The sequence below is a fragment of the Bemisia tabaci genome, chromosome 8 (genome assembly GCF_918797505.1).
Source record: "Bemisia tabaci chromosome 8, PGI_BMITA_v3".
NCBI lineage: Eukaryota > Metazoa > Arthropoda > Insecta > Hemiptera > Aleyrodidae > Bemisia > Bemisia tabaci.
In genome coordinates, this window is record NC_092800.1 from 6,394,463 (window position 1) to 6,421,932 (window position 27,470).

The 27,470-nt window shown below is 39.7% G+C and overlaps 1 protein-coding gene across 3 annotated transcripts in view; it reads right to left on the reverse strand.

Annotated features, from left to right (window-relative positions):
- Positions 1-27,470, reverse strand: part of LOC109038002 (Homeobox protein abdominal B) — a 221,080-nt gene that overhangs the window by 98,490 nt on the left and 95,120 nt on the right. Inside the window, exon 1 of one of the 3 annotated variants that reach the window (XM_072303178.1) lies at positions 25,945-26,464. The exons of the other annotated variants lie outside the window; for them this stretch is intronic. The gene's annotated coding sequence lies outside the window, so the exon portion shown is untranslated. Of the gene's footprint in view, positions 1-25,944; positions 26,465-27,470 lie in introns of those variants that run through there. 3 annotated transcript variants of the gene reach the window in all.

Consider the following 27,470-nt stretch of genomic DNA (forward strand, 5'->3'; position numbering starts at 1 on the left):
CATCAATATTCGAAGGACATTGGACGAAGCGAGAGGTATCAAAGAATGGAGGCGGACCGGTGGTACTGGTACTCTGCCGTGCTGAGGAAGAACGCCGTATGAACATTCGAGGGTTGCCAAATTTCCCCCCATAAAAAATGTATTTTTGACGACATTCGTGCACATTTCAATTTGGAATCGTCAGAAATTTTAGATTAAATTGCGTAGAAAATTGTCTGAAAATTTTGGAAAATTACATTCGCAATTTTCCTAGTGAATTCGGTTTTTATCGAAGGAAATTTGGCAACGTCTGGAGGCTCATACGGCGTTTTTCCTTAGCACGGCAGTACTCTGGTGGAGCTGGAAAAGCGGGGATCGAGTCAACAAGTACCGCGGAGACCGAACAATGTCCGATTCCGCAGGCTGTCCCCTTTCAGGATTCCAGACGAGTCACCGTGAAGTTATGATCGGTGTCGCAGCGCGGCGCGTCCTCAATGCACCATAAATCGTTTAATGGTGCTGTAAACAGGTTTGCGGTGGATTCGCTGGATGCGCGCTCCCCGGGCCGCGCCGCACCGGCCGGCTCCGATGATATCTGATATTTGTTCGGCTCGCGACCGCCATCCCGCGTCCCAGGTAACTGTGCCGGCCCAGGCTCGATGTTGCAATTTTGGCCGGAAATCGTCGATATCCGATCCGGTGAAACGATGTTGCTCAGGCAGACAGTTTTATTTTACCAAAGATTCCGGGGTCCCGAAATAAACGCCGAAGTTCCGAAAAATTCCAAGTTGTTCAGGGGTTCTGAAAAAGTTCCAAAATCGAAAAATTCCGAGTTGTTCAGGGGTTCTGTGAAAAAGTTCCAAAATCGAAAAATTCCAAGTTGTTCAGGGGGTTCTGTGAAAAACTTCCAAAATCGAAAAATTCCAAGTTGTTCAGGGGGTTCTGTGAAAAAGTTCCAAAATACGCCCAGATTTAGTTCCGAGGATCGTCAAATTTGATAAAATAATCGGTCATACTGACGAAAAACCCCAAATCCAGGAAATGCGATGGCTGAATATTCCGGGAACAGTTCCAATTATTTGAAAAGTTCCCCAATTCGGAATTAACGCCCGGAAAAACTAGCGCTGGCAGCGAACGCATGCTCATCCGAAAAGAGATGGATAAAAACTTCAGCTAGAGAAAAATAAAGAATTATATCTATTGAAAAATAGCGCCAAAATAACGATGAGTGCATCAGAATAGTCTGAAATACACTCCTGACTTCGCAATCTGCGGGAGAAATGTGAGATTTTCAGGCTTTTCGCTTCCCATATAAGTACGGTACTACGGCACGGTCAACATTTCGTTAGAGAAGACATTCTCCTTGTGCATTAGGAGGATCCCTCTTGGAGGATCGCATGATTATCTTGTGGAGACTACAATTAGAAAATGCCCGTAAATCCAAGACTTTAGGAAACGGGTCGAAATGACAACGCTGAGGAAAGGAACCCATCAATTGGGCGCTATCGGACTTCGGGATCGCGCAGCTTTGGAGACTTGATTTGTGGTCCAGCTTTTATTCGTTATTGATTTTATTCCTAATCTGATCTTTTTCTCATGAAATTCAGTTGCAGGACGAACAACTCTCTTCCACGGACATTCCGGTTCTCTTCCGACCATCGATCGGGGAAAAAACGTTTCATCCTAATTGCGAAATATCTCAAGAGGCATGACTTCAAGAATAACTTCTTCTGATAAACGAATTAATTTGCCTCATCACAAGAAGACGCATTTTCTTGCATTATTATGAAGGCATTACACAAGAAAATTTAATGCGAGAGTAGTTATGTCAACGTGTTATATGTGGAGATAATGCAAAAAAGAGGGGGAAAAAAACGAACTCAACTTTAAAGGTGTTAAAATTTCCGCTAGCAAATGGCATTTTTACTGAGAGAATTTGGGTGATATCATCTAGAATTTTCAGTAGTTTTTCTTTTGATTTCATGCTAAAATCAAGAACATTCTGGACAAAAATCACTCAAGTGCATTCTTGTAAAACATTAGTCGTTTGAGGACTTTTGCAACCCGTTGGTAGGAGTCACGCTCCTTCGTCGAGTGACGACAAATCGATTATTAACATTAGCTTGGAAGTTTCGATTCCAAGAGACATTAAGATTAAAAGTGAACAAAAATCACACAGGTGCAGTCCTCGGGGAAAACCATGCTCCTTTACTAGGCATTTTTAACTGGAAAATGAAACTGAAAAATTCAGTGATTTTTCTTATGAACTCTACTCGCAAGAATAAAAAAAACTGGACAACGATCACACAGGTGAAAAAAAAAAGAAGAAAAAATTGAGCAAAAATCACACAGGTGCAGTCTTGAGGAGAAAACCTGCACTTTCACAAGGCATTTTAAACTGAAAAATTCAGTGATTTTTCACCAGACCTCTAGCAAACTGAAAGAAAAAATTAGACAAAAATCAGGTGCATTCTTGTAAAAATTCGAGCAATTTGAGTGAATGTTCCAACCGTTGAATGGAGTCCCATCCCTTCGTTCGGGTAACGACGAATCGATGCTCAACAGTATCCTCAAACAAAAAATAATTTTCCCCGGCGAATTCTCATTAGCTTGGAAGTCTGGATTCGAATCCAAAAGAACGATTCCATCTGGGACGGGTGTGCTGGAGCTGGAGGAGCATTGGATGTTGAGCCGGTGCGGAAAACCAGTTTGGTCGGTGCGGCGCGGCGCGTATCTCGGCTCCATCTCGGACGGCGGACACCATTGGTCAGCGGCGAAACAATGCAGGACCTTCGCTTCTCCCGAGTCTCCGCTTCGGCCATGTCCAAGTCCGTGGTGCGCCTCCTCCCAACGCCGTGGCTCCGGCCGCGGCTGCCTCGACCATGAGACAGGACCAGGGCCGCACGCCGCGCCGCACACCGATGGTGCATCTCACCTCTGCCGTGATATCCGAGAGAGCAAGAAGTGCAAAGATGAAGTCTCGAGAAAACGGGCTCAGAAGCGTCTGACCGCATGATTTCATTCTTTGAGTTAATTGAATGTATCAAAAATTATCAAAATTAATGGATGCAGGATGGAACCAATGGAGGCAGGGTCGCAAAATTTCGTGAAAAGTAAAATCTAGAAATTTCACATGAAATATTTCATGAAATTTCAAAAATTCATGAAAGATATTGAAGGTGCACCATGTGCGGTAAGTGCCTCGTCTTTCAACCGATCAACAAGATTTAACTTTGATTCAGTATTTCAAAGAAAAGTCGAAAAGCTGAAATTGTGCATCTGATTCGCATGAATGAGCGGCTAGAAAATGTAAAAGTAAGACATAATTTCCATATATTTCGACCGATAACAGTTTTTCTTTAAAAAATACCGGTTTCCGGACGTACATACTCCGTCCGTTTTTACTAATGTAGAAGAAGAAGATAGAAGATTGAAGGTGCACCATGTACGGCAAATGCCTCGTCTTTCAACTGATCAACAAGTTTAACTTTGATTCAGTATTGCAAAGAAAAGTTTACCGAAAAGGAGACTGAAATTGTGCATCTGATTCACATGAATGAGCGTCTATAGAAAATGCAAGAGTAAGTCATAATTTCCATATAGTTCGACCGATAACAGTTTTCTTTTTGTTGTTTTGAAAATACCGCTTTCCGGACATACATACACCGTCCGTTTTTACCAATATAGAAGAAGAAGATAGAGATTGGAGGTGCACCATGTACGGCAAGTGCCCCGTCTTTCAATTGATCAACAAGATTTAACTTTGATTCAGACTTTCAAAGAAAAGTTTACCGAAAAGAAGACTGAAATATTGTGCATCTGATTCGCATGAATGAGCGGCTAGAAAATGCAAAAGTAAGTCATAATTTCCATATATTTCGACCGATCAAACCTTTTTTTTAGAAGAATACCGGTTTCTTTCCATGTTTCGCAGGGCGTGAAAATCGTGTCTTTTTCCTATTTTAGTGTGAGAAAATGCAAAAGTAAGTCCTCATTTCCATATATTTTGACCGATAACAGTTTTTGTTACAGAATACCGGTTTTCTTTCATGTTTCGCAGGATGTAAAAATCGTGTCTTTATCCTTTTTTGTGTGAGAAAATTGCAGAAGTAAGTCATAATTTCCATAAATTTCGACCGATAACAGTTTTTTTAAAAAAAAAATACCGGTTTCTTCTCATGTTTCGCAAAGTGTAAAAATGGTGACTTTTTCCGATTTTTGTGTGTTTGAGTGCGGATTGCATATACTTTAGCCCCTGAAAAATATGAAAATTTCACAACCTCGTGAAATTTCATGGAACATATCTCTGAAATTTCCAATCTTCCATTTCTTCCTTACGTTTCATAGCCACCCTGCGGCCCAGGACCCGCCAGGAAAGCTCGATTCCACGTGACGTCGACGAATCCCGATTTTTCTGTATCCAGTGAGGAAGAAAGATATTCCGGGGGGGCCCTAACGAGGCAGAAATTCCGTTCGAACTAACGACATAGAATTCCTCGGCGTCCGTTACGGCGAAACCGCGTATCAACCCGTTCATTTAGTGGGGCGGTTGCGCGGTTCCTCCTGGCAACGAGGACGGATTTTCGCGGCTCGGGCTCTCGGCAACCGCGGAGCAGAAGCGCGGAGCCCAGGCACAGCCCGGTTTTACTACCCATTATTCAAATCTACGTAAGTAGGCGTGCTTGAAAATCTCCAGATGACGAACCGCGATACCGGCTCCAACATGGCCGCCCGCGGCCCGTCGCTCGACGAGGGGGCGCTCGCCGGCTTAGGGGGTCCGCGGGGGGACGGAGCGGGGGAGGGGGTTGCGTGTCGTGCCGCGATGCACGGTGCCCGCTCGGTGGAGTCGGCTGTTGCTGTTGGTTGCTGAACTCGCCAACCGCGACGTTGTCGAACTTCGCCACTCGCGGATGGGTTGTCTTCGACAGGTACTGCACTGGTAAAAATATTTGATCTCTCGTGTTGCTTATGGTTAGTGTAGAAGTGAAACACAAACCAGCACGAATTTTCTGATAAAAATATTTGATCTCTTGTGTTGCTTATGGTTAGTATAGAAGTGAAACACAAACCAGCACGAATTTTCTGATAAAAATATTTGATCTCTTGTGTTGCTTATGGTTTTTATAGAGGTGAAACACAAACCAGCACGAATTTTCTGTAGGTGTTGGTACAGTTTGCGGAAAATTTAGCGCAGAAAACGATGGAGAGACTGGGAAATACATTCCTCTGGTTGCGACGACGTTGGTATATACCACTCGGTTTTTAGTAATTTCTTCGAGAAACAAGCTTGCATTTTCTCCTTAAATTATCAACCGAAGGCTAGGGTTATTTTGTGTTTTATTACCTGTGTGAACTAAACTTTTCTGTTTAAGTTTCTTCCTGTGTGTACCGTGCTACTTGAGAGAGGTGTAAGAGCAAGAAATGGAGTTGGGGACGGATTTGAGTGGTAACGACAGAACATTTCATCGAACACTAGAAAAAAAGTCTCTAGGTTCCTAAGTCCAGACTCCGGAAAAATTTGACAAGAAGAGACTCTTGATTCAATCGGATTGCCTTTTGATTATAGCAAAAATCCGATTGAATCCAGAGTAATTTTTCTTACCATCTTTTCAAGAGTCTGGACTCTACGTACAAGAGGCTTCTTTCCTCCGTTTGCAGTAATGTGACCCATAATCATCCAAAAGACCCTTAGAAATTGAACTGGTCATTGACGAGGGTAGGTAGTAACCGTTAAACGTTTCGAGAACACATGAAAAAACTACATATGAAGCGCAATGAATTAAAAACAAGCAGTTAGCTCCAACGCATTCGCGTCGGAAAGCGGCTCTGGCGGAATGCATGGTTGATAAGTCGTTTAGCGAGGCTGCAAAAAATTTGCATTTTTATATCTGAAACTGTAGGTAATGGTTTTTTATATAATTGTAAGTCATGTGTTTGTACACATGCACCACTACAGCTTACATATTTATTACATGAATAATAACAAGTAGCATTTTCTCTCTGAATATAGTAATAACTATTTACCTAAATGTAAGTACCAGTGGAGAAAGAAAAGAGGAAAATCCAGAAGGAAAGTAAGATAATTTCATTTCGCCAAAACTAATCGGAACTTAATGAATGAATTGCTCCATTTAAAAATCAAAACAATATCGAATTACGATATATTACACGGTTAAGATAGGGCTATGTCGTAAGCGGCGACGTAGAGTCGATGTCATTAAAATATCGCCCCGATGGCCACGATAGTTGTTAAACGTTTACGGTTTCCTTGGTAACCTTTGTTTGCTATCAGCTGATATCGAGTAATATGCCTAGGAAGCTCCAACCACTGCATTCTTCCAAAAAACCGCGAAAACTTTAAAATTCAAATTTTCAAATTTTGAACGTAAAGTACATTTTTTCCATCACGAGATTAAAGCAGAGACACGTTTTGAATTATTGACTGTATCACCATGATTCCAAAAATACACTACACAACATAGCATTCGCTCACAGGAAAAAGATATCAATTAAAATAAAATCAGTCCCCCCTAAACAGCAGAAAATGGCGCCGATTCCCATCAACCAACACGCGGTCTCTCCAATGTAACATGGTCCAATGATACTCCCCAGCTGGGACCGTCCGGAATAGCAGCTCTAGTGCAAGCACCAGAGCCGCTAAAAAAAAAAAAAGATTCTGGATGTTAGAGAAATATTTCAAGAAATTCACGGAGTAGTGAAAACTATGAAACATATTCTTCGGGACTGGGTATGCAACACGCATTTAAAAACGCAAAAACATATACAGTTTGCTTTCCATTCAATTTTGCACTGAATTTCAAAAGTATGCTTTTCAATGTCTTCCATATTTTTCTGGGATTTCATGGAATTTAAAGATTTATCACGTTTCATGCAAAATCGCAACCCTGAAGTCAACCTCCACGCACCGAGTCAAGTCAAATGAACATCCTTTCAGGAAAGGATTAAACCGATTTTAACCAAAACGAACAAAAAAGGGGTCACATAAAGGACCAACCAAGAAAAAGAGATTTGAAATTGGTTTCCTTCGCAGAGGTCTGCATTTTAGAGGTGAAGTTGAACGGCTGTTCTGCTGTTCAACATAATTTTTCTCAGCTTTGATTCCTTGACAAACGAAGAAATGTGTCTGCCCAAGCTCCAATCCTTTCCTTACTCATACTTTCCCGCGAATCGTCGCTCCTCTGTCATTAGAGGGTAAGTAAATTTCAACGTGAGGCCTGTTCTCGGAATAAATTCATGTTTTCTGGGGCTCTTGCGCAGGAAATAGAGATATACGCCCTTGCGTCACGGGAGGGACAATTGATTCGGTTCTGTTCCGTTCACTTCAGTCAGATTCTAGGCGCGCAAAAACACATGTATTGGAGAAAATCGGAATCCATCACAAGAAATCGGTATTTTTCGTCAAGGAAGCGATTCATTTACTCCAACTGAAACTTTAAAAGTCATGACGTATTCACTGGTAAAAAAAACCTCTTGGTTCAAGAGTGCATTTTCTTGTCGCCGGATTGTTGCTTGAAACCAGAGTCGGGACTCCTGTTTCAAGCAACAATCCGGCGACAAGAAACTGCACTCTAAAGTCAATGCAATGCGGCATTGGTCCAAGAGGTTTTTTTTACCAGTGTTCATCGATAAAAATCAGTGTTTTCAACGCAAGAAATTAACTTTAAGTGTCAAGCTTCAGTCTCATCTTCTAGGCAGGGTGTAATTTCAGCTCCGGGAAATGATAAATTCCAGAGCAGTGAGAGAATCACAATAAACTGATTCCTTTCACAAGGCAACAGTGCCTAGACTTGTTTATGTTTATAAAACATACGTGAAGTGATGGATTTCTTGCTTTTCTTTGCGAGAATAATACTGGAAAAGCAAAACACAAAACGTTCTTTCACTGTTTCCTATGATAATTGCAACGCAAACCACACCAAAAGCAACAGAAATTGAGGAGCTTACCCCATGAGCCCTTTTTCTGGACATTACAAAAATGGATCTTAGTATCCTCCTATACATTCGATCTTACAGGAGAAAAATCATTAAAAATTTCAATCTGAAATTCCCGAGATTCTCCAGGTTAAAGTGCAATTCGCGTAGAGAAATTTAGCAACATTGCAATGCAGTTACGTTCTTTTGCGAAGGCCTATCACACTCGACGGAAGATTGGAAGCTCAAAACTATTTCGAAGGAGCCCAACTTCCGAGGGGGAAAATATGCTCGTTACTCAGCCGCTACCGGAGATTTACATTGATTCGTTACGGAGAATTCCGCCAGCCATAAAGCGAGCGACAGAGCCCCTCGTTCCGCGAGAAAAAAAACCATCCTCCCCGACGAGGCGAGGCGACTGTCATCCCATTAGCGGGAAGGCAACAGCGTGAAGCCTGAAACCGCTCTGGCTCGGCTCGGAACGCTGCGTTATATTGAACTCGGCTTGCAGACAGAGCCGGGAATAAATAACAGCTCTCCGACAACAGAACTGGTCCTTTTCTTGACAGCCATCCTCGAGCCCCCCTCTGCGCCTCCCCGCATTCCTCCCCCCCCTCCCCGGCTCTTTTGGGTGCGCCCCGGGAATAAATTAATTGAGAGGAAAATGTGGGAATTCAACAAGATGGACGCGTGTTTCGTGGAGTTGGGTGGGCGAGACCGGTCGGCAACGCGCTTGGAATATGAAAATATCGAGAACTGCACTCAGCCTGCGGGCTGGTTCTTGAAATTGATAGAAAAAGCGGCAGACAAAGAAGACATAGAGTGTACGGAGCGATCCTATTGGTTGAAGTAAGTAGTTCCTATATACTCAGGGAAAAATGATGGACTAACTAAAGGGTAGACGTATTTGCCGTTACTTAGTCTAATATCCACCTCCTTTGTCCATGGCAACCACCCGCTTCCAACAATAGGTATTTCCATATTCCGCTTGGCTTCTCCATCCATACTTTTGTCTATCGATAGCAATTATCCACCCGCGGGACCGTGCTTTGAACAAGAAAATACCGAAAACTACACTCAGCCCTGTAGTATCAGCGGAAAAAAACGACATTTCATCTCGCCAAGAAGGAAGATCAAAAGATTTTATGCTCCCAAAGTCATCAGCATTAGAAATTCGTGGGCACCCGATATAGGAAAATGTCGGGAAAGAACGTTTTGAAACTTTGGTAGTCCTTGTGACAATATTTCTGTAGATAAAGAGGGCCAGCTGTGGGCTGATTATTGAAATTAATGGACATAACGATAGGCAAAGAGGTAAATAGAGAAGACAGAGAGAAATTTAGAAAAGAAAACGTTTTGGGAATTTGTAACCGTCGGGTGGAATTGTTCGAATCGTACAATCAAATAAAACATACATTCATCAATCAAGAAACAAACTTATCGTTATTGACAATCAGGGAAACATTTGTCTGACGGTTGTTTCTTCGGAAATGAAGTTCTCAGATAATTAAGAGCTTAAGTTATTTTTGAATAGAGTCTCAAAAAGTAGTTCTTCCATACAAAAGCATATCAAGCTTGGGCAAAAGTGTACTAAAACTCTGCGGGGGAAAAAGCCGATCTTTATTCACTGAAGTTTTGGCCATAAAAGCCCCGCAGGAACCGCTTTTGAGGAGCCCCACTTGCTCACAAATCACGTGGGTCTACCTATGAACCGTTTTCCCTGGGATGACTTTTACATGTTTTTCGGCAGCGCCCCCTCCCCCCACGAAATCAGAACCTCCTCCACTCTTGAGGTTTTTTCTTAAGCAACGCCGATATGCTATTTGAAATCGATGAAAATCCGACTTCGACTAGGATTTTTCTGATACAGAGGAACACATTCTGAATAACGCGGGGGTGGCTGTTACAAGGACCGAACTCCTTTGACGACGGATGTCGCACAAAATCCAGACCGACCCCGGGTAAAAACGATCACACGATTCAAAATGGAGGTGTCACCGGTCGCCGCCTACTCATCAGCAATGAAATTTGTCAAACGGTAATTTACGACGAGGAAGAACGGGACTCGCGCCGACCGTTCCTTTTTTGCCGAAAGAGCAGAAGAAAACGAACCGGGGGCGATGAGTTCATAAAAATCAAGTACCGAGGCACATGACTAGGTCGCGGTCGTACGGAATCCGAAAAGTTATAGTTCGTTTCGAGCGATAAATAAACACTATTAAAACACCATTAAAATAGGAAACCCAAAGCGCCGTTCAGGGGTGCGCACCCCGCGGCCGCCCCGACGGATTTTCGGGTCGAGTGTCCCTCCCGCCCGGGAGCCGGCGAAAGGCCTCAAAATTTTCTACTCTCACTGCTTTTCATTTCAATGAGGCTGTAAAATTCTTTATGTGCTTTTTATGGGCTTAATAAAAATCAAACGTATTTAAGTGAAACAAATGTTTTCAGATGCTCCTTACAGTTTTACCGGCTAATACCTTGAAACGTCATAATTGCTCGCCTTTTTATTGCATTATTCCTAATTATGACGTCATTAATATCCTTTTCTGCGCTATAAAACGCGCGGCGCTACGGCTCCTCCGCCGTTCCGTCGTTAAAAGTCCTTTATAGGTCAGCGCAATTTTTTCGGAGGCTCGAGATTTCCTAATTGTTCCGCCGTTTATTAAACGTACGTATTTTACATAAAACATTTCCCTAATTCGCTCGTGCGATATGACGTTATATTAGAACGTGACGCTTGTGCGTTATCAGTTCTTTCGTTCGAGGCTTCCTTATGAAGTTTGTGAAAAGTAACACTTCTTCCTTGCTTCGAAAAAAAACATCAAAGGATACTATGATGCTGATGGGGCGAACAATTTATTATTACCCAAGTAGGGTATCTTTCTCAGGAAATGTGTTATTTATTCTAACGCTGCTATTTCCTCTTTGGTTTTTCTAACTTAAAATTTCAAAGAATTTTCTTATGATCTTAGGCAAAAGTCAGAAAAATTTGCACAACAATTCAAAGGCGTACTTTTGGAAAATATTCGTCCAAGAAACGAAGAAATGAGAGACTTGAAGGATAGGTAAATGTAACTAAGATATTCAAGCATCACATGACATTCTGAACCAGACGGCTAATGATAAGATGACTTACGCTAAAGTTTAACCGGTGTCGTTGAATTTTTCATATAAATTAATTTAACAGACACATACACATAACACGACGTCATCGTTGACTCGAAAAAATTAAATTTGAAAAATAAGCTGTAGATTCCTAAGCAAGGAAATACACAACCAGATATATACGCCCAGGATTTAAGATTTATAAGTCAATTTCTCCATCCGAACGGAGAGATCATTTCAAAGAGACGGAATTCCACGTCAAAAGTAAGTAGATTGCACGTGTGCTGCATTAGAATAACCTCCGCACCGACGCGACGGCCATAAAATAACAAATAACACATCTTCGCACACAAAAAATATGCACGCCGGACAAATATAATGCACAAAAGTGTCACGTTCAAATCAAGGTTACACAGCTTCGAAACCTGGTAGAAAGGTGCCTCAATTCTTCAAATACACAAGCTGAACAATATCCTTTACGAATATTGTTCCATGTTTAATTGTACATCGACGGTCAAACACCCACACCGTGATCTCGATCTGCAACGAAGCGGACTTCCTAAAACACGTCCTGTTATGTATAAAATGAAAAACTATTCAGCGTCTTTTCTTAAAAATTTTATTGATTTTTCTACTCTGCACCAGAAAAATTTTGCAAAAAGTTCAAGGAATGACGTTGATTTCTTCCCCTTTAAAAAGAAAGATGAAAAAATAAAATGGGAGCGGAGATTTTCAAACACCGCAAACGAGATACGTGGTTTAGGAGTTACAACGTGTATATAAACTTAAATGAATTTTGAATGAACAGTCGAATAAACAGTCAAATCACTGAATTATTTCAGAGGCTCCCTTGGTATTCATCATCATCGAAAAACCGGATTCATACCTTCTCACCCTTCCACACAAACAGCAATACTGCCGTGCTAAGGAAGAACGCCGTATGAACATTCGAGAGTTGCCAAATTTCCCCTGATAAAACATGTATAATTGACAACATTCATGCATACTTTCCCTTGAAATTTCAGATATTTTACATTAAATTGCGTACAAAATTGCCTGAAAATAATGGGAAAAAATATCACCATTTTCCCAGAAAATTCGGTTTTAATTAAAGTAAATCTGGCAACGTCTAAAGGCTCATACGGCGTTCTTCCTTAGCACGACAGAATAGGACAAACAGGCTTTCCTCGGAGCCTGCTCCCAGGGGTCAGAGGTAACTCCCAACACGGAGCGAACAACGGGCGCGGTATCGATTTTGTGCGATGTCTGAACCGCGAGTCACCGCCGGCCGGGCTTCGATGCGCCATTTTCCTCTGCAGTCGGGGCTTATCCGGATAACACCCTCCTCGCGCCACGGCCACGCTCCCATAAAAATCCATTCTTACATTGTCGAGTGCGCTTCAAAGGGGTGAGCTCAATGGGAGAAATTCCGAGCAAAATGAAAGCCGTTAAAACGCGCGGATAGGAACGCATTCCTCGGCGTAATACCGGGGAGGGTTCGTGCGAAGGGTCCCCGGGTCAATTTTTGCACACTCGAGTGGTTTCTGTCTCGGATATTCGGTGTTGTTCACGGCGGGATAAAGGGATCATCTGCTCCGCTTCTTTCCACTCAAACGATAAAGTATGAAAAATAGACGGGAATAGTCCGAGGGTTCGTGAATTTGATCCCACGATTGGAAAATATTTCCGTATCACATGAGGATGGTAACTGAAAAACGCGAGAAGAACGGGTAACCAAGGCTGAAAAACAACAAAACATGGGAGCCTCGTGAAATCTCACTATTGATATTGGGAAATTAGGAATTTGGATTTTCAAAATGTTGTATAATCTTTGGTTCCTGGTCGGGGAAGGGGTTGAAATCACCCTGAAACTTCTCAGGCTTTGTTTGGTTGTTTTAAGCCTTAGTTACCCGTTTTTCTTGGATCTTCAAGTTAAATGTTGGGCTATTTTATTTCGTAAACAGCTATTTTTTTGCCATTGCGTAGTTAATTTTAACTAATTTTTCACAAGTTCTTATAAAATCTTTGAAACTCATTGATGTTTGTGTCCTAGATCAATTTCAGTAGTTTTTAGGACAGCTCAGGTATAAAACTTTTATCTCCTTATTTTACAGAAAAGACTATATGGACCCTCAAGAGCACATCGTAACAGAGAAAGAAACAAATAAAATTGCCCGAGGAGTTGGTAAGTAATAGTTTTTATTTTCGACTAAATATGAGCTCATGACATGTTCCACGGGCGAATGATATTATATATCCTCATCGTTTTGATTTAAGCCCGTTGCACCGTAATTCAGATAGAAACTTTGTCAAAATAGGAAAGCACGTCAGCCTTCGTCAATGCACTTATCGTGATTTCAAAATTATTGGTCCTTCATATAATTACTCTTCTTCCCATCCGGCAAAAAGTTGCAGCCAGTCCATTCGCATATTTTCAAATATTCTTACAATCTCCGTCGACTCACACGCACAAACAAACTTTCTTTCGAACCATTCTGTTCTCCAGTTCCGACTCCTTTACACTCACTCGTCGGCATATCCACCACTACGTGCGGTGGGCCATTTAGTACCATTAAAGTCGCCGTAATAATATCTGTCGCAGGGGAGTTCATTGTCTTCGCCACGCACCGTTCCCAGGACTTTATGTTGACATTGGAGCGTCAAATTTAATGGAACACTAAGCGGCGAATGCCGTTGTAACCGAACCACTGACCTAGTCAATGAAAGTGAAGCCGGGGTCGTAGAAAACCGCGCCAGCGCGAAGACCCGGCCGCAAACCACGCGGTAGTGACTAATAAACTTTTTAGTAGATCAGCCCGTAATTTATGACGCAGTTTATGGCCTAATTAAGTTTATTGTTTTTATTTTTTCAGCTCATGATCCCGGCGGAATAATTTGTACTTCATTTCATTCATATTTCAGGGTCCGCTGTTTGACGTCGCGAAAATTGCGGTCGTCTTCTGCGACGTTGGCCGGTGACTGAGACGTTGCGCACGACCGTAATGCCGTTTGGATTTGAAGAATGTGATCAAAAGAACGGATAGGAAATCGATTTTCTCAATTTTTAGAGAGCTGCAAAAATCTTTCAATTTCCTCTTGCCATGGTAAGTATCGTTGAACTTAAATTTCATCGCGACGGGCCTGTGTGAACTGACCACCAAATTTTGAAATTTGTAGTCGATATTCATACGCAGAGTTTCTTGAAGAGTAAATAGCGACTGCTACGGAATTAGGGTAGCTATGTCCTACGGAAAACAAATTCGCTTGGATCTAGAGTCCAGACTCTTGAAAACAATGACAAGAAAAAACACTCTTGATTCAATCGGACTTTTACTTGAATCGAGAACCAAGCCTCTTAATTTAAGCGGATTTCCTCTTGATTCAAGCAAAAGTCCGACTGAATCAAGAATACTTTTTCTTATCATTGTTTTCAAGAGTCTGGGCTCTAGATCCATGCACCTTTTTTTCCAGTGTAGTAAATAGTGACTGCTATAGAATTAGAGTCGCTATATCCTAAACACTATGCCAGCACCTGGCGGGTTTAGGTACTTCATGAGGATGAGAGTGCACTTAAAACCTGCAGATGTTATTTTGGCCCATTCGGGAAAATGAAGGTCAGCAATGTTTCATACTACGCCACGAGGACAAGATTGATTGACAGAACTTAGTTGGCCTTCAATTGAGCAGGTAGGCAAGAACAGATCCTAAGAGGTAAAATAGTCGCATCCTAGAGTTTTGCCCTGTGAGATTTAAATTTGAGTTGTCGTGTGTCGTAAGTGTTGATTGCTTACCAGATGTGCACTTGTCATCCTGATGCTAGCCTAGTTTAGAAAACAGATCATTGGTTGCCAGCCTAGTTTATGAGATCAATTTTCCAGTTAAGGATACCTTATGCCTTATTTAAGTAAGTCAAGTCTTCTCATCAATTCATGAAATTATAATTGAAGCATCTACCCTTCAGTTCTAAAAAGGATTACCCTCATTGAAAAATAATAATGTTTTAACAATGACTGTAATTAGAATGTAAAATCCCTTTCCGATTTACAAACTTCACTTGTACATTATTTTAAAATATTTCTCGTGTTTTTGCAAATGTGCATGCACCAGTGGGATCATTTTTTTAAAATTCAACTACCGAACTGCGGGAGTTTTTAAATCAAATTTTTGAGTCGCAACTCGTCTTTTCAAAGTGAGTAGTGTCGTCTAATAAATCAATTAATAACGACTGAATTGCTGTACGGCGTAAAGTTCAGAAATCAATTCATGAAAAAATGAGGGTATTTTTAATTAATATATTAAATAAATAACCGAGACACCGATAAACGTCATTTGTAAGATGTGTTCCACTTCAATGGTACTAAATTAACATGTTATCGTCTTACGTGCAAATTGATTTTCAAACAGTCCGTTCCAAGAATCTCTTTCAACGCAAAAATTTAAAGCAGGAACGTAAAAAGTGTTAGCTCAATTAAAACCTCGTCCAGTAACCCATTAACTGAACTGCGCCTCTCGCTTTCAGTGAGATATCCGAAAATATGTGGCATTGATACTGTTCGCTAATTAATCTCGGTTCATTCTCGCGGAAATTAGCTTCAGGTGTGAAATACCACGGAATGAAAAACCGAAGCCGCTAGCGTGCAAACAACAAGGAAAGTATGCTAATTCCGCTTCCTTCAGGTTATGCAACACTCTCGTTTCGCGGGGGTCGGGTAATCACTCTCCGGATTTCGGAGTAATGCTGCCTCTATGCTGACGAGGAATGCCGTATAAACCATTAGACACTGCCAACGAAAGTCGGTGCCGCTCTTAGGCCTACTCTGAATTTCCTCAACTGTGCAATATTTTGCTCATAGTAGTTTTACATTTTCTACGGAATTCATCATAATTTGGTAATTTTCGATCTCTTTTGGGGTCTAAAACTGGCCTAAACATGGGCCGATTTTAGCGAATAATGCGGATTATGCGGGATTACGATCGAATACCAAGAAATCTGCATTTCTCGCCAAATTCGGCCCACAAACCCATGTTTAGATCACCATTAGATCCAAAAAGAGACCTAAAATGACCTATTCATAATGCATTACATAAAGCACGGACCCATTATGAGCAGAAAACCGAAGAGTGAGGAAAAATTATACTACTGGGCCCAAAAACGACCCTTCTGGAAAATCCTCTCATCAGAAAATTTTAGTCGAAATTTATATTCAAGTATTTGAAAAGAACAGGTGGCAACCAAAAGTGGCTTTTTGTATCCTAATATTCAAAAGGATGAAAAACAGTTACAACGGGGAAAATCTGGGGCAGAATTTTGTCAGCTTTTTCACACGGAGTGCAACAGCCATCGATGAGTTCAAACCGCACCACTGGCCAATCAGAAGCACTAAGCCGGACTTAAGTGCAGTCGAGACCCGTCCTAGGTATACTTAAGTACGGAGGAAGGACCGACAAAATTCGGCCCCTTGTGTTTTCGTATCAGAATAACTCTGAATCGGTTTTCACACTGTATCGCATGATACAGTTAATTTAGGTGTCCAAATAAAATCGGGTTTCTAGTGTTTTCTCGCTAAAAAAAACGTGAGTATACGTCCATACGTCGTTTTACCTTAGCACGGCAAAACGGGAGACATGGATCCGCCGAAAACCTATACACGGGGGAGGGGGGGGGGGATTGATCTAGAGTCCAGACTCTAGAAAAGCATTGACAAGAAAAAACACTCATGATTGATTCAATCGGATGTTTGCTTGAATCAAAACGAAATCCGCTTAAATTACGAGGCTTGGTTTTTGATTTAAGCTAGATTCTGATTGAATCAAGAGTACTTTTACTTGTCGATGTTTTTAAGAGTCTGGACTCAAGATCCAATGTGTTTCTTTTTTTTTCCAGTGTAGACTAACGCTGACTCCCGCGTGTGGCAGATTATCGGAGTTCCGCGGCGGTTTCAAAAATGGCGGTGCCCCCGCCCCCCACCGGCGTGGGGCGGCGCGCACGCCACCGCGCCGATTTCGAGGAAAAATCGTTCCGGTGTGTCCGCCGGTCAAGGTGGACGGGGTCAGAGGGGGGCCCAAGGTTGCCCGCTAAGTTGAAACAACGTAACTCCCGTGTAGGTTGTACGAAGATACGCGGTTTCGGTTTCGTTCGGGGAAAAGGTGACTCGCGGGGGAGCGACACGTGCAGTCCCAGGATCGGACAATAGACTCGGGAGTTTTTTATTTATAGCGCCCGTCAGAGACCAATCGAGGCATTGTGCTCCGGGTCGAGAGACAAGGCTCCCGAGGTTCGAAAGAACAAAAAAGTAGATTAGGTAGCGTTTGCGGTCGGAATAACGAGAAAAATCAGCTTCCTGATTTGGACCATACAATGGGCCTGTGCCGAACTTTAGCTAGAACAAGAATATGAGTTGTTCCGTATAAAGAATGGGTCAAGAATCATGATAAGCGCATCAGCAAAGTCTGGAATGCGCTCCTAACTTCACGTTTTGCGTAAGGAATTCGCGTTTTTTGGGGCTTCCCGCTTCAAAAACGATAACACGGAACTGGTGAACATTTCTTTAGAGGAGTCGTTCCATTCAACCCTTGCGTACTAGAATGTTTTGCAATACTCAACTAAACTGACGCTGTCAAAACGGATCTCTATCAACGCGAGGAAAACGTGAATGTAAACACGCCAGGTTGTTAACAAATTTTTAGAATTTCGTCCCAGCACGTGAGTTTTGGCCAAAGGTTTTGGTGGATTGGCGTCGGCCATGTTAAATATTGTGCAGAGGTTGGAAGGGATGACTCCCCTACCGAAATGTTCACCTGTACTGTAGTGTAGTTTTTTAAGTGGGAGGCTCAAAAAAACGTGAAAAAATCTCGATACACAATTTTGACTTAAATACTGATTTTAAATGATTACAGGGTCCGACCGTTTGTCAGCTGGAGATGTGACAAAACCTTTGGTGGAAAAAAACATCTACAAAAGCATATGTTAATCCACATTGGAGGAAGGTTATATGTATGCTATTTATGCAGGAAAACTTTCAAGAGAAGGGGCCACTTAGTAAGACAAGAGAAAAGCCATGATGTAAGTTTTGTTTATATGATCCTCATTCATTAAGTCTGATTTTATATTTTACCATGGTTTCGAAGACGGTACAGAAAAAATTGTTTAAACATTATTCTGATCAGTTATGGTACCTGACATCGCAATAATATAAATCTCAACTTTCATTCTTAAATGCGTAAAAATTACTGCGTGCCCTCGCATGGTGTCTATGGATACAGGCAAAGTCAAAAACTATCGAATGATTAACAAGAAACTATACACAGGGGTCAGACAAATGAGTGATGAAACTAAAAAAAAAAAAAAAAAAAAAAAAAAAAAAAAAAAAAAAAATTAGCGTATTTTTAATCTACACGAAGTGAAAACTTCGGAGAAATTCGTTGACGGCTGTATGGATAGCCGGAAATGATTCAAAACTTTCCCAAAAGAAGTTTTAAAAACAAGTGAACTCTGAACATGAATTCTCGAATCATTTCCGAAAGCTTAATGTTTTGACATCCAGGAAAAAGGGAAGGAGTTTCGGGATTCTTTAAATATCAATGTGTCGGCTTAAGAACACAATTATTTTTAATGGTGTATACACTGATAAAAATAATTGTGTCCTTGTGTCACATCTGGTTAATATAGCAGGTGAAGCACAAACCAACCAAAAGTTTGCGTTGATTTTAGTAAAGTTTGCGGTGAGTTTAGCGCGGTAAACAAGGGATAGACTGAAAAAATGCATTCCTCCAATTCTGACGTTGGTGTTTACAACTCGTTTTTTTTTATTAAATTTCTTTAAAAAACTAGCTCTTAATTTCCCTTGACATTGTCAACCGAAGGCTAGGGTTTTTTTTTGTTTTACTTCCCGTAATAACCAAAATTTTGTGTTGAAATCTCTTTCTGATTACTATGTTATCGCTTTGATGAAATCTTAAATTAAACGTTCCCCACCAACACCCGAAATGTCCGTCTGTTATCGGGAAAAATCGCTAGGTTAAAACTAATTGGAGGATAAACGTCGAGGTGCTTCCTACCGTGTGCAAACAAACTTTCAAGTTGAATGTGTGCCGCTCCTTGAGTGATCCCACCTATTAATCGCGAACAAACTTGACCGTTTTTACAGCCACAAATAGAAATGACCCTAAGCCTAGCTGAAGCAACGACTCCCATCATGTGGCCTATTGCTTACAGACGGTTTATGTCCGCAAACTTACCCTCTTAAGATTGAGCTCTCAGCTTTTATGCTGGCAGTAAAGTGATTTTATTCGAGAGTGTTAGCACTGGAGCAGCACACACATTCTGATCCGGTAGCGACTTTTACAACATGTTCACTTTGTCTGCTTTTAAATGACATAAGTTTCAAGCGCACGAAACCTTTAAAATTTTGAGACTCTTACGAGCTCTCGCTACAAGATTTAGAATCGTAAGATTGGGGGTACCCTCAAGAAGATACACATTTAGAAAAGTCCAGGTACTTTGTTACTTTGTGTTAATTTCTGTTGGGGCGGAAAAAGCGTAAGAATGAAAGGGCGAATGAACTAGTGCGAAAGAAAGAACAAAAAAATGTAACTAAACTAGCTTAATTTCTCAAAAAATAGAGAAAAAAAGGACAGAGAATTTCATGATTCCTGTTGTTTTTGGATAATTGCCGTATTATCTATCGTTACTCTGTTGTTCGTACCCTTGAAAATTCAATGAGTTTAATTTAAGATCTACGAGTTCATATTTAGAGAAAAGACACTAAGTTACTGAAGTAACATTATTGTTTAATACAGTTTGTGTAACTAAAATGGGGGGGGGGGGGACCACCCAGTCTATTCCTAAAAATTCCTGTCTTTAAAATTTTAATTTCTATAAAATTCATATTCTTCGTTGAAAAGGAGTCCATATTCAGAATTTGAAGATCTCATAAAGCTTGTGGCGATTGGTGATAAGATTCGACTTAGGCTAGGATGTGAACGATTGCATGCTAATAATGCCAGTGATCCCAGCAATCCTAATGTTTCGCGCGTCTATATAATGGGCGTGTTGCACAATTTTTTTTTTTTTTTTTATTACTTGGGTTTATTTGTAGGTGCCTGGCTAAAGAAGATTCTGAAAGCTCATATATTTTTGTAGAGCCGCCTGTATCAAAAGTTGTAAGCTGATAGTTCAGGATGAGTTCGGAAAGTGTAGAAGAGTGAAACGAAGAAATAGCACGGTTAAATGAAAAGTTGCGAGTGTATAATTTGGATTGCATTTTGCAAAAAGAAACAAAGCGCATTCAAATGTCGCTAAGATTGTGCAACTTGTATTTCCTTACAAACGTAAACTGGTCGATCTTTACTTCCAAGAAGCAATAATTCAGTACAATTACCTGTTTAATTTTACTTTTTACATGATTTCAGAATTTCTATTCCAAAGAATTTAAGTTGTGCAATTTTAGCAACATTGGAATGCTCTTGGTTCCGTTTTGCAAAATGCAATCCTCTTCGTGGGCATCTGTGTGGATTACATTTTGCAAAAAGGAACCAAGAGCATTCTGATGTTGTTAGGATTATGCAATTTACATTTTTGCAGTGAAATTAATGAAATCATGCAACAAATTAAATTTACAAAGGTAATTTTCGTCTTGAATTTATAGTGTTTTGGGAGCAAAGATACATTTTTTTTAGACGACCAGTCTATATTTGCAAGGTAAAAAAGGTTGCACAATCTTAGCGACATTGGAATGCTCTGGGTTCCTTTCTGCAAAATGCAATCCATGTAATCTTCATTAAGTTCGATTGCGGAAGACATAAAGGAATACAAACGGTTCTACCAGACACAGTCGAAACCAAAAATGCCAGAAAACAAAGAATCGCGGCAAATAACGATGAATAAAGGAGTTTAGGCCTCTTGACCGGAGATAAATTAAAAATTGCTGGGGGAATGTTCAGACATGGACATCGGCAAATAAAATCATCGGGCAGGTGGAAGAAATGGCGTTTTTTCGCCAAAATTCTTCGAGGGCAAATGCCAAATCCTCATCGAGATTAAGACTTCGCGGATCAACAATGATGGGAATGAATAAATAAAACCGCTCTGAAATTCGAATGTTTTACGGCGGAATAATTTACCCGAGGCCGGAGAGCCCAAAAAAATCGCCGCCGAAAATGTATTCAACACATGGACAAAGCGCGCGGTTCTCCATAAAAACCGCGAGTTTCGGAAACGGAGCTCGCCCGATAACCGTTCAATTTACATAAAATATGAGGAAAGAATTCTTGGTTGTTGAATTTTTGCAGGGATCAAGGAACGATTCCGGCCGCACCAGATACCTCATGACGGTTTAATTATGATTTGAGTTCTTATCGGAGTTTCAGCGATTTTATATCGTGTCCATATTAGGATAAACCACGAGATCCTGTGTATTCATTTTACGACTCGGTTTTTGCTCAGGTTTCGCGAAAAATGTGTTGAGTGCTATTTCTCGCGTTTACGTCCGCTTTCACGTCCATTGCCATTTTTGGGAACCACCCAGGTCGATCTTTCGATCAGAAATTGAAAATCTCGAGGATTCTTGTAATTGCGACACATTCAATGAAAAGGAAGTCCTGACCTTCTACCTTCAATGGTTATACACAACTATATTCCAGATCCTGCATACGGTAAACTACAAAAACTTCTTTAAATAAAGAACCACTCTTGCATTTAAACTGGTCTCAGAAATTGTCAAAAAAGACTGTGCGGCCGTTAGCTTTATGGTTCCTCCTATTTTTTACTAACAGACTAAGAGATCACGTGGCACCCTAGATTTTGGAAATGTCATTCTAGTACCACTTGGTCCTATTAGTTATGATAAGAACATTTTATTTTTAGTTAAACTTAGCTACTTTATTTATCTGCGCGATTGATGATTGATGAAGGCTGCCGCGCAATGTGCAGAAACTTGCCAACATTTAATTTTCAATGTTGCTTTTGGGCACTAAGTGAGGACATCCCTGCAAAATATGATAACGCTCATGATAATTATATGAATAATTGTCATTTACTTCGAACAAAAATGAACTTACAAGCATGAAGAAAATATTTCGTGATGTAATAATTTAAGCTATTTTTGAAGTTCTAAGGCATATAGCAGCTAGGCAAATTAATTAAACCTGGTTTTGGAGTTTAGGCGCAGCCAAAACAGTATCGTCTGGCTCCTTATAATAGTTGGACAAGAAAGAGGAAGTTATAAATATTCATGAATTTATTCCTAATTAATTTAAGTACAGACGGCAAATTGTTAGGAATACTTGACCACTCTATTAGCAGTGAAAGGAAAAAAAAAAAAAAAAACAAATTTTTTTCACAAACTTGAAATGGAAACAAAACGAGCCTCCTAATATACAAACTCTATCGTTAGAGCCGAGTTATTAGTGATAATTGAATCCGGCGTTATTGGGGGACAAAAATTGCTTTAAAATGCCCATTTTTATTTGCATCGGTATACCTTGCCCATAAAGAAAATTTTCATTGGGGGAACTAAATTATGAATTCGCAATTGGCAAAAAATACGACCAGTTATCCTACGTGATAATAAATAAAACATGTAGATTAGGAGTGTGTGCAAAAATTAATTATGAACGCGTGCGTTCATGGTGGCATAAATACATTTTCCACATGGGAACATCTCTATAAGAAGAACTGATAAAATAGCAACAGTATAGGGAATCAACGCGGTTGATTCTTCTAGGCGAAAACATATTCAATATTTTGATTAATCAAACGCGGAATTGAGGAGTTTTAAGCAACTTGGAACACTCGATGATTCCAAGGATGGGTTTAAAACAACCTCCCCGAGAGAGCATTGAAGCTTCAGGTAGATAGGCTTACATACAAGAATTAGTTGCTATCAAGTTACAGTTAATTATTTTACACAATAATGTTGACTAAGTTGCCGATTGATTTAATTAAAATAATGATGCACGATGAGCTATTAAACAAAAGAGGAAGGGCGTGAACAGTATAAAAACACAATGAAACTTATACGAAGTAACAGTCTGCCTTTAAAATCTACGATTTTTGTCACTCAAGGAAGTAGAACCTGCGGATGACTTTGCGTGAAAATTACGGTTTATATGATCGATTTGCTCCCAGATTTTACATTCAATACCTGTAAAAATTTAAAAGTTTCTTGAAACTTATTTGCACTGTTTTATGCTAACTGCCGCTTACGAGTGTGTTGCTTGGATGTGTGTTATAAGTTCAAAGATACAAATCGGTTTCGTACCTTCGAACTGGAGAATCCATATAATACTGATCAGACCCTCTCACATAAAGTGAAAAGAGGAAGTTTAAATCATACGACACGGTCGGCTCAAACAATAAGGATAAAATATGAAAATCCTCGATAATTTTTCCGACAGAAAAATGAATGAAATTCTTAATTAGACAAACAGAAAAGTCATCAGAACGAAGCGACACGTTCAAATGAATATCTGTGCCTACGTATATTGTTTATTATTGGATTTCCATAACCGTTCCTCAATGATAAGCTTCGGATGCCACAGAAAGGAGCAGTCGGCTCAAACTCTGCAGATCTTCGTGCGGACAGAAGAATCTAGAGTTAAATGCCAGAAAACAAAATTACAGCGCTCGTCATATAGTACACTTGGTTTAGTAAAATCGTTCGCAGGCATTGATTGATAGAAATAAAATTAAAATATAATATAATATTAATAAAATAAATATAAATTAAAAATATAAATAAATTATTATAAAATAAAATAAAAAATAAAATATATTAAAAATAAATAAATATAATATATAAAATAAATAAATATAAATAATAAAATATAAATATATAATAATAAATAAAATAATATTATAATAAATAAATTAAAATATAATATATTAAATAAATATATAATAAATAAAATAATTAATAATATAAATAAATAAATATAAATAATATAAATAATAATAATAATTATAATAAAATATATAAATATAAATAATAATATAATATAATAAAAAATATAAATATATAATAATAATAATATATAATAATAAAATAATAATATAAAATAAATATAATAAAAATAATATAATAATAATATAAAATAATATATAAATTATAATATATAAAATAATAATATTAATATATAATAAATATAATATAATATAATAAAATAAATATATATAATAATATAAAATAAAAATAATAAAATATATAAATAATAAATATAATATATAATTAAATAAAAAAAATATATATTAAATATAATAATAAAATAAATATATATATAAAATAAAAAATATAATAATTAAAATAAATAATATATAATAAAATAAATATAAAATATAAAATAATAATAATATTTAAAATAATAAATATAAATAATTTAAATAATATATAAATATAAAATATATAATAAAATAATATAATAATAAATAATAATAAAATATAATAATATAATATAAAAAATAATAATTAGAAATTATAAATATATAACCACCGTATTGTATAAAATTAATATGTCTTCATGATCAAACAATATAAATGGTTATTTATCATGAGAAGTACTCTCTCAACAGTTGTGTATTTACATAATCACCAAAATTCAGGGCTTTATTATTAGTCTTGCCGGTGAGAACGGCTAGACTTGTTTGAAGCCAATCAATTATGATTTGTCCGCGGCTTTACACTTCAACCCAATTAAATACGACTGGAAAAGGACTTCTATGTTACCATCAGACAGAAGGGCGAAAGTTGTTCAGAATCAGGATTAAACCGCCCTGCGTAAATACTGATCAGCTTGCATGAAAAAAAGGTAAAACCTCAAAAAATAAATAAAAATTGCTCGTTAATACTCATACCGCATATGTAATTTCAAACCAGTATGACTTCTAGCGGCAACTTCCCGGGTAATATTAGAGGCTGATATACTTTATTAGTAAAAATTATATACATTTTGCAACATAGTCAATTGACGGGTTTTAGCAATGTCAGTGGCGTTTGAGACGGTGAGATACAGTAAGAATTTTTGATTATTTCTAGTTTCTGCTGCATCTTCTTAGAAAACCAAACAGAGGAAACAGATATCAGTGCAATGATTTTGAAGTCAAATGTGACCGTAGTATCGCGGGACAGGGAATTTTGGTCATTATATCGACGAGACAATAATATTACCACACGTTTACTTCTACATTAAACAGAATGGCAGTCTGGTGCTATAGGTCATTATTCCTTCCTAGATCAATTTTTCCTAATATATTTTTCCCACTCGTTTTTTCTTCAATTACAGTAAGTCCTGCAGGGAAAGAGATGTCCCACTGGCTTTTATCCTAAGGGTGTTTGTCCCAATAATAAAAATTGAAACGTATAAACACGAGAAGAGCAGAGAGAATTTTCTTCGGTCTAACCTCGCAACTTATATAGGTCTCTAGGAGACACCCTCAGTCTTAGTAAGTTAGTGCCTTGAAAATTTTAGGGCATTCCGCGCTTCCTTGATAAAAAACAAAGGTAACTACCCACTTTTCTACCGTCATAAACTGTCTCGAGTCATTACAAGCGTCGAAACGTATCAAAACTGTGTTTATACTTTCAGTGAATAGAAATTCGGCATTGGCATGATCAGTCGACCGATACCAGAACACACGTGATATCATTGATTTAGTACATGTAATACTCAGTTCCACAGATCATCACTTGAATGAACATCAACAGATGAATGTATAAATATCTATCTTCGAATTCGGTGCCTTCAATGGCCATACCAATCCAATGAAATCATCCGTGTTTTCAGGTCGATCAACTCGTCAGTTTACCGGAAAACCAGTAGTCTTGAATTAAAACGATTTCGAGCACCATTTTCAGGTTATCGTTCACGAGCCCAAAAAAAGAGCTATCACGAAAAACACTCTGATAGCATGCAAAACGGAGACAAAAACCTTACTTCAAAAAATCTCCATCGAACATCACAGGTCTCCGAAGCTGTAAAATCCCGACCAATTCATCGTGTCGTGCTGGACTCGAGCCGGAAAAAAACGATGAGGTAACATGTAACATTCACGCACAGTTTATAGTTTGCAAATCGCACGATCCATTATGTGAAAACAAAACAGTCGCACAGGACACGCCAATTTCAAAACACTCCGAAAAAAGATCACTTAGTGTAGGAAGAAGAGCGAAAGGGGGAGGAAAAGTCAAGCAAAAAACACCGTAATCCAAGAGCGCACGGTTTCCGATTGTATGCAGATGACGTTTAGGTTATGTTGACTTGTGCGAGCGACTCGCGCGAGTAGGAGAGAGGAGCGGCTTCCCCGATGGTCCGAGCGAGAAAACCCAGGCATTCCGACTGCTGCGGCGAGCTTCGGGAGAGACTCCAGCCTCGGAGGGAAAAAAGGGACCCGATTAAGTTAACAAGATAAATCAGAAGGAAAAAATAAAAACGGATGAGACGCGAGAGGGCGACTCGTAATTAAGGAGAATCCCGGTTAACATTAAATATTTTCAAAAACGACGCGGAGGGGGGATCAAGCGATAGGCTGATCCCATTCGGGGAGGCAGAGAGAGAGACGGCCATAAATTACCCGAGCGGCGGGGCGGGGGGGGGGACCCCAGCTGACAGCGCGGCGGGATCATGGTGGAGGGGCGGCTCCGGCCGCCGGGTGGGGGAGCCAATGGCGTCGCTTCACGCTTCCGTGACGTCACGCGGCGGCGGCGGCGCGTCGCGCTCCGTTCCGTTTTACGAAATATTGTCGTAAAGTTCACCTGTGGCCGGGGCTGACCTCCAATTATGGGTTTGGGTTTATTGGCGCGGCTTCTGAAGGAGTCACCCTTTTTCCCGGGCCGGCCGGTGCGGTGCGGTGTGCGCTACGCTAACTGCAGTTTTCATTAATAGTCGGGAGCGCCTGATTTTATGGCGGAATTATTTACACGCTCGGCGTTATACGGCTTTTAAATGATGCGCCGCCGCCGTCGTCCGGACGTGGATGCGTTCCTGGCCTTCCGGATCCCGCGGTTTCTTGATCCGCCGTTGAAGTGCGGGCCTAATTGGAAATTAGGAGGGACTAAAATTCAAGGCGCAACGGGGAGCACAGGTACAAGGACGAATTTTGAGTAGACTACTAGTCAAGACACACAGTTATAAGTCGAGGAATGAAATTCGGCGATGAAGTCTTTAAAGTTCCCAAAACCGGAATGATATGAAGCAAAGTGGAATTAGCACCATACAATCCGTGTCTTCTGCACTGAAAAAAAAAGATTGTAGAATTTACCATGCCTTATTCACGCTGTATTTCACACAGCGCGAATTAAAGTCGATTCTGCCGAGGGTATGGTTACCTGCGCCAGTATATAGTAACATTTACCTTTCTTCTGGCAGGATTGACTCTGAATTGACGCCGTGTGAAATACGGCGAGAAAGGAATGGTAAATTCTGCCAAACTTTTTTTTTTTTCAGTGCGGAATCCACGGTTT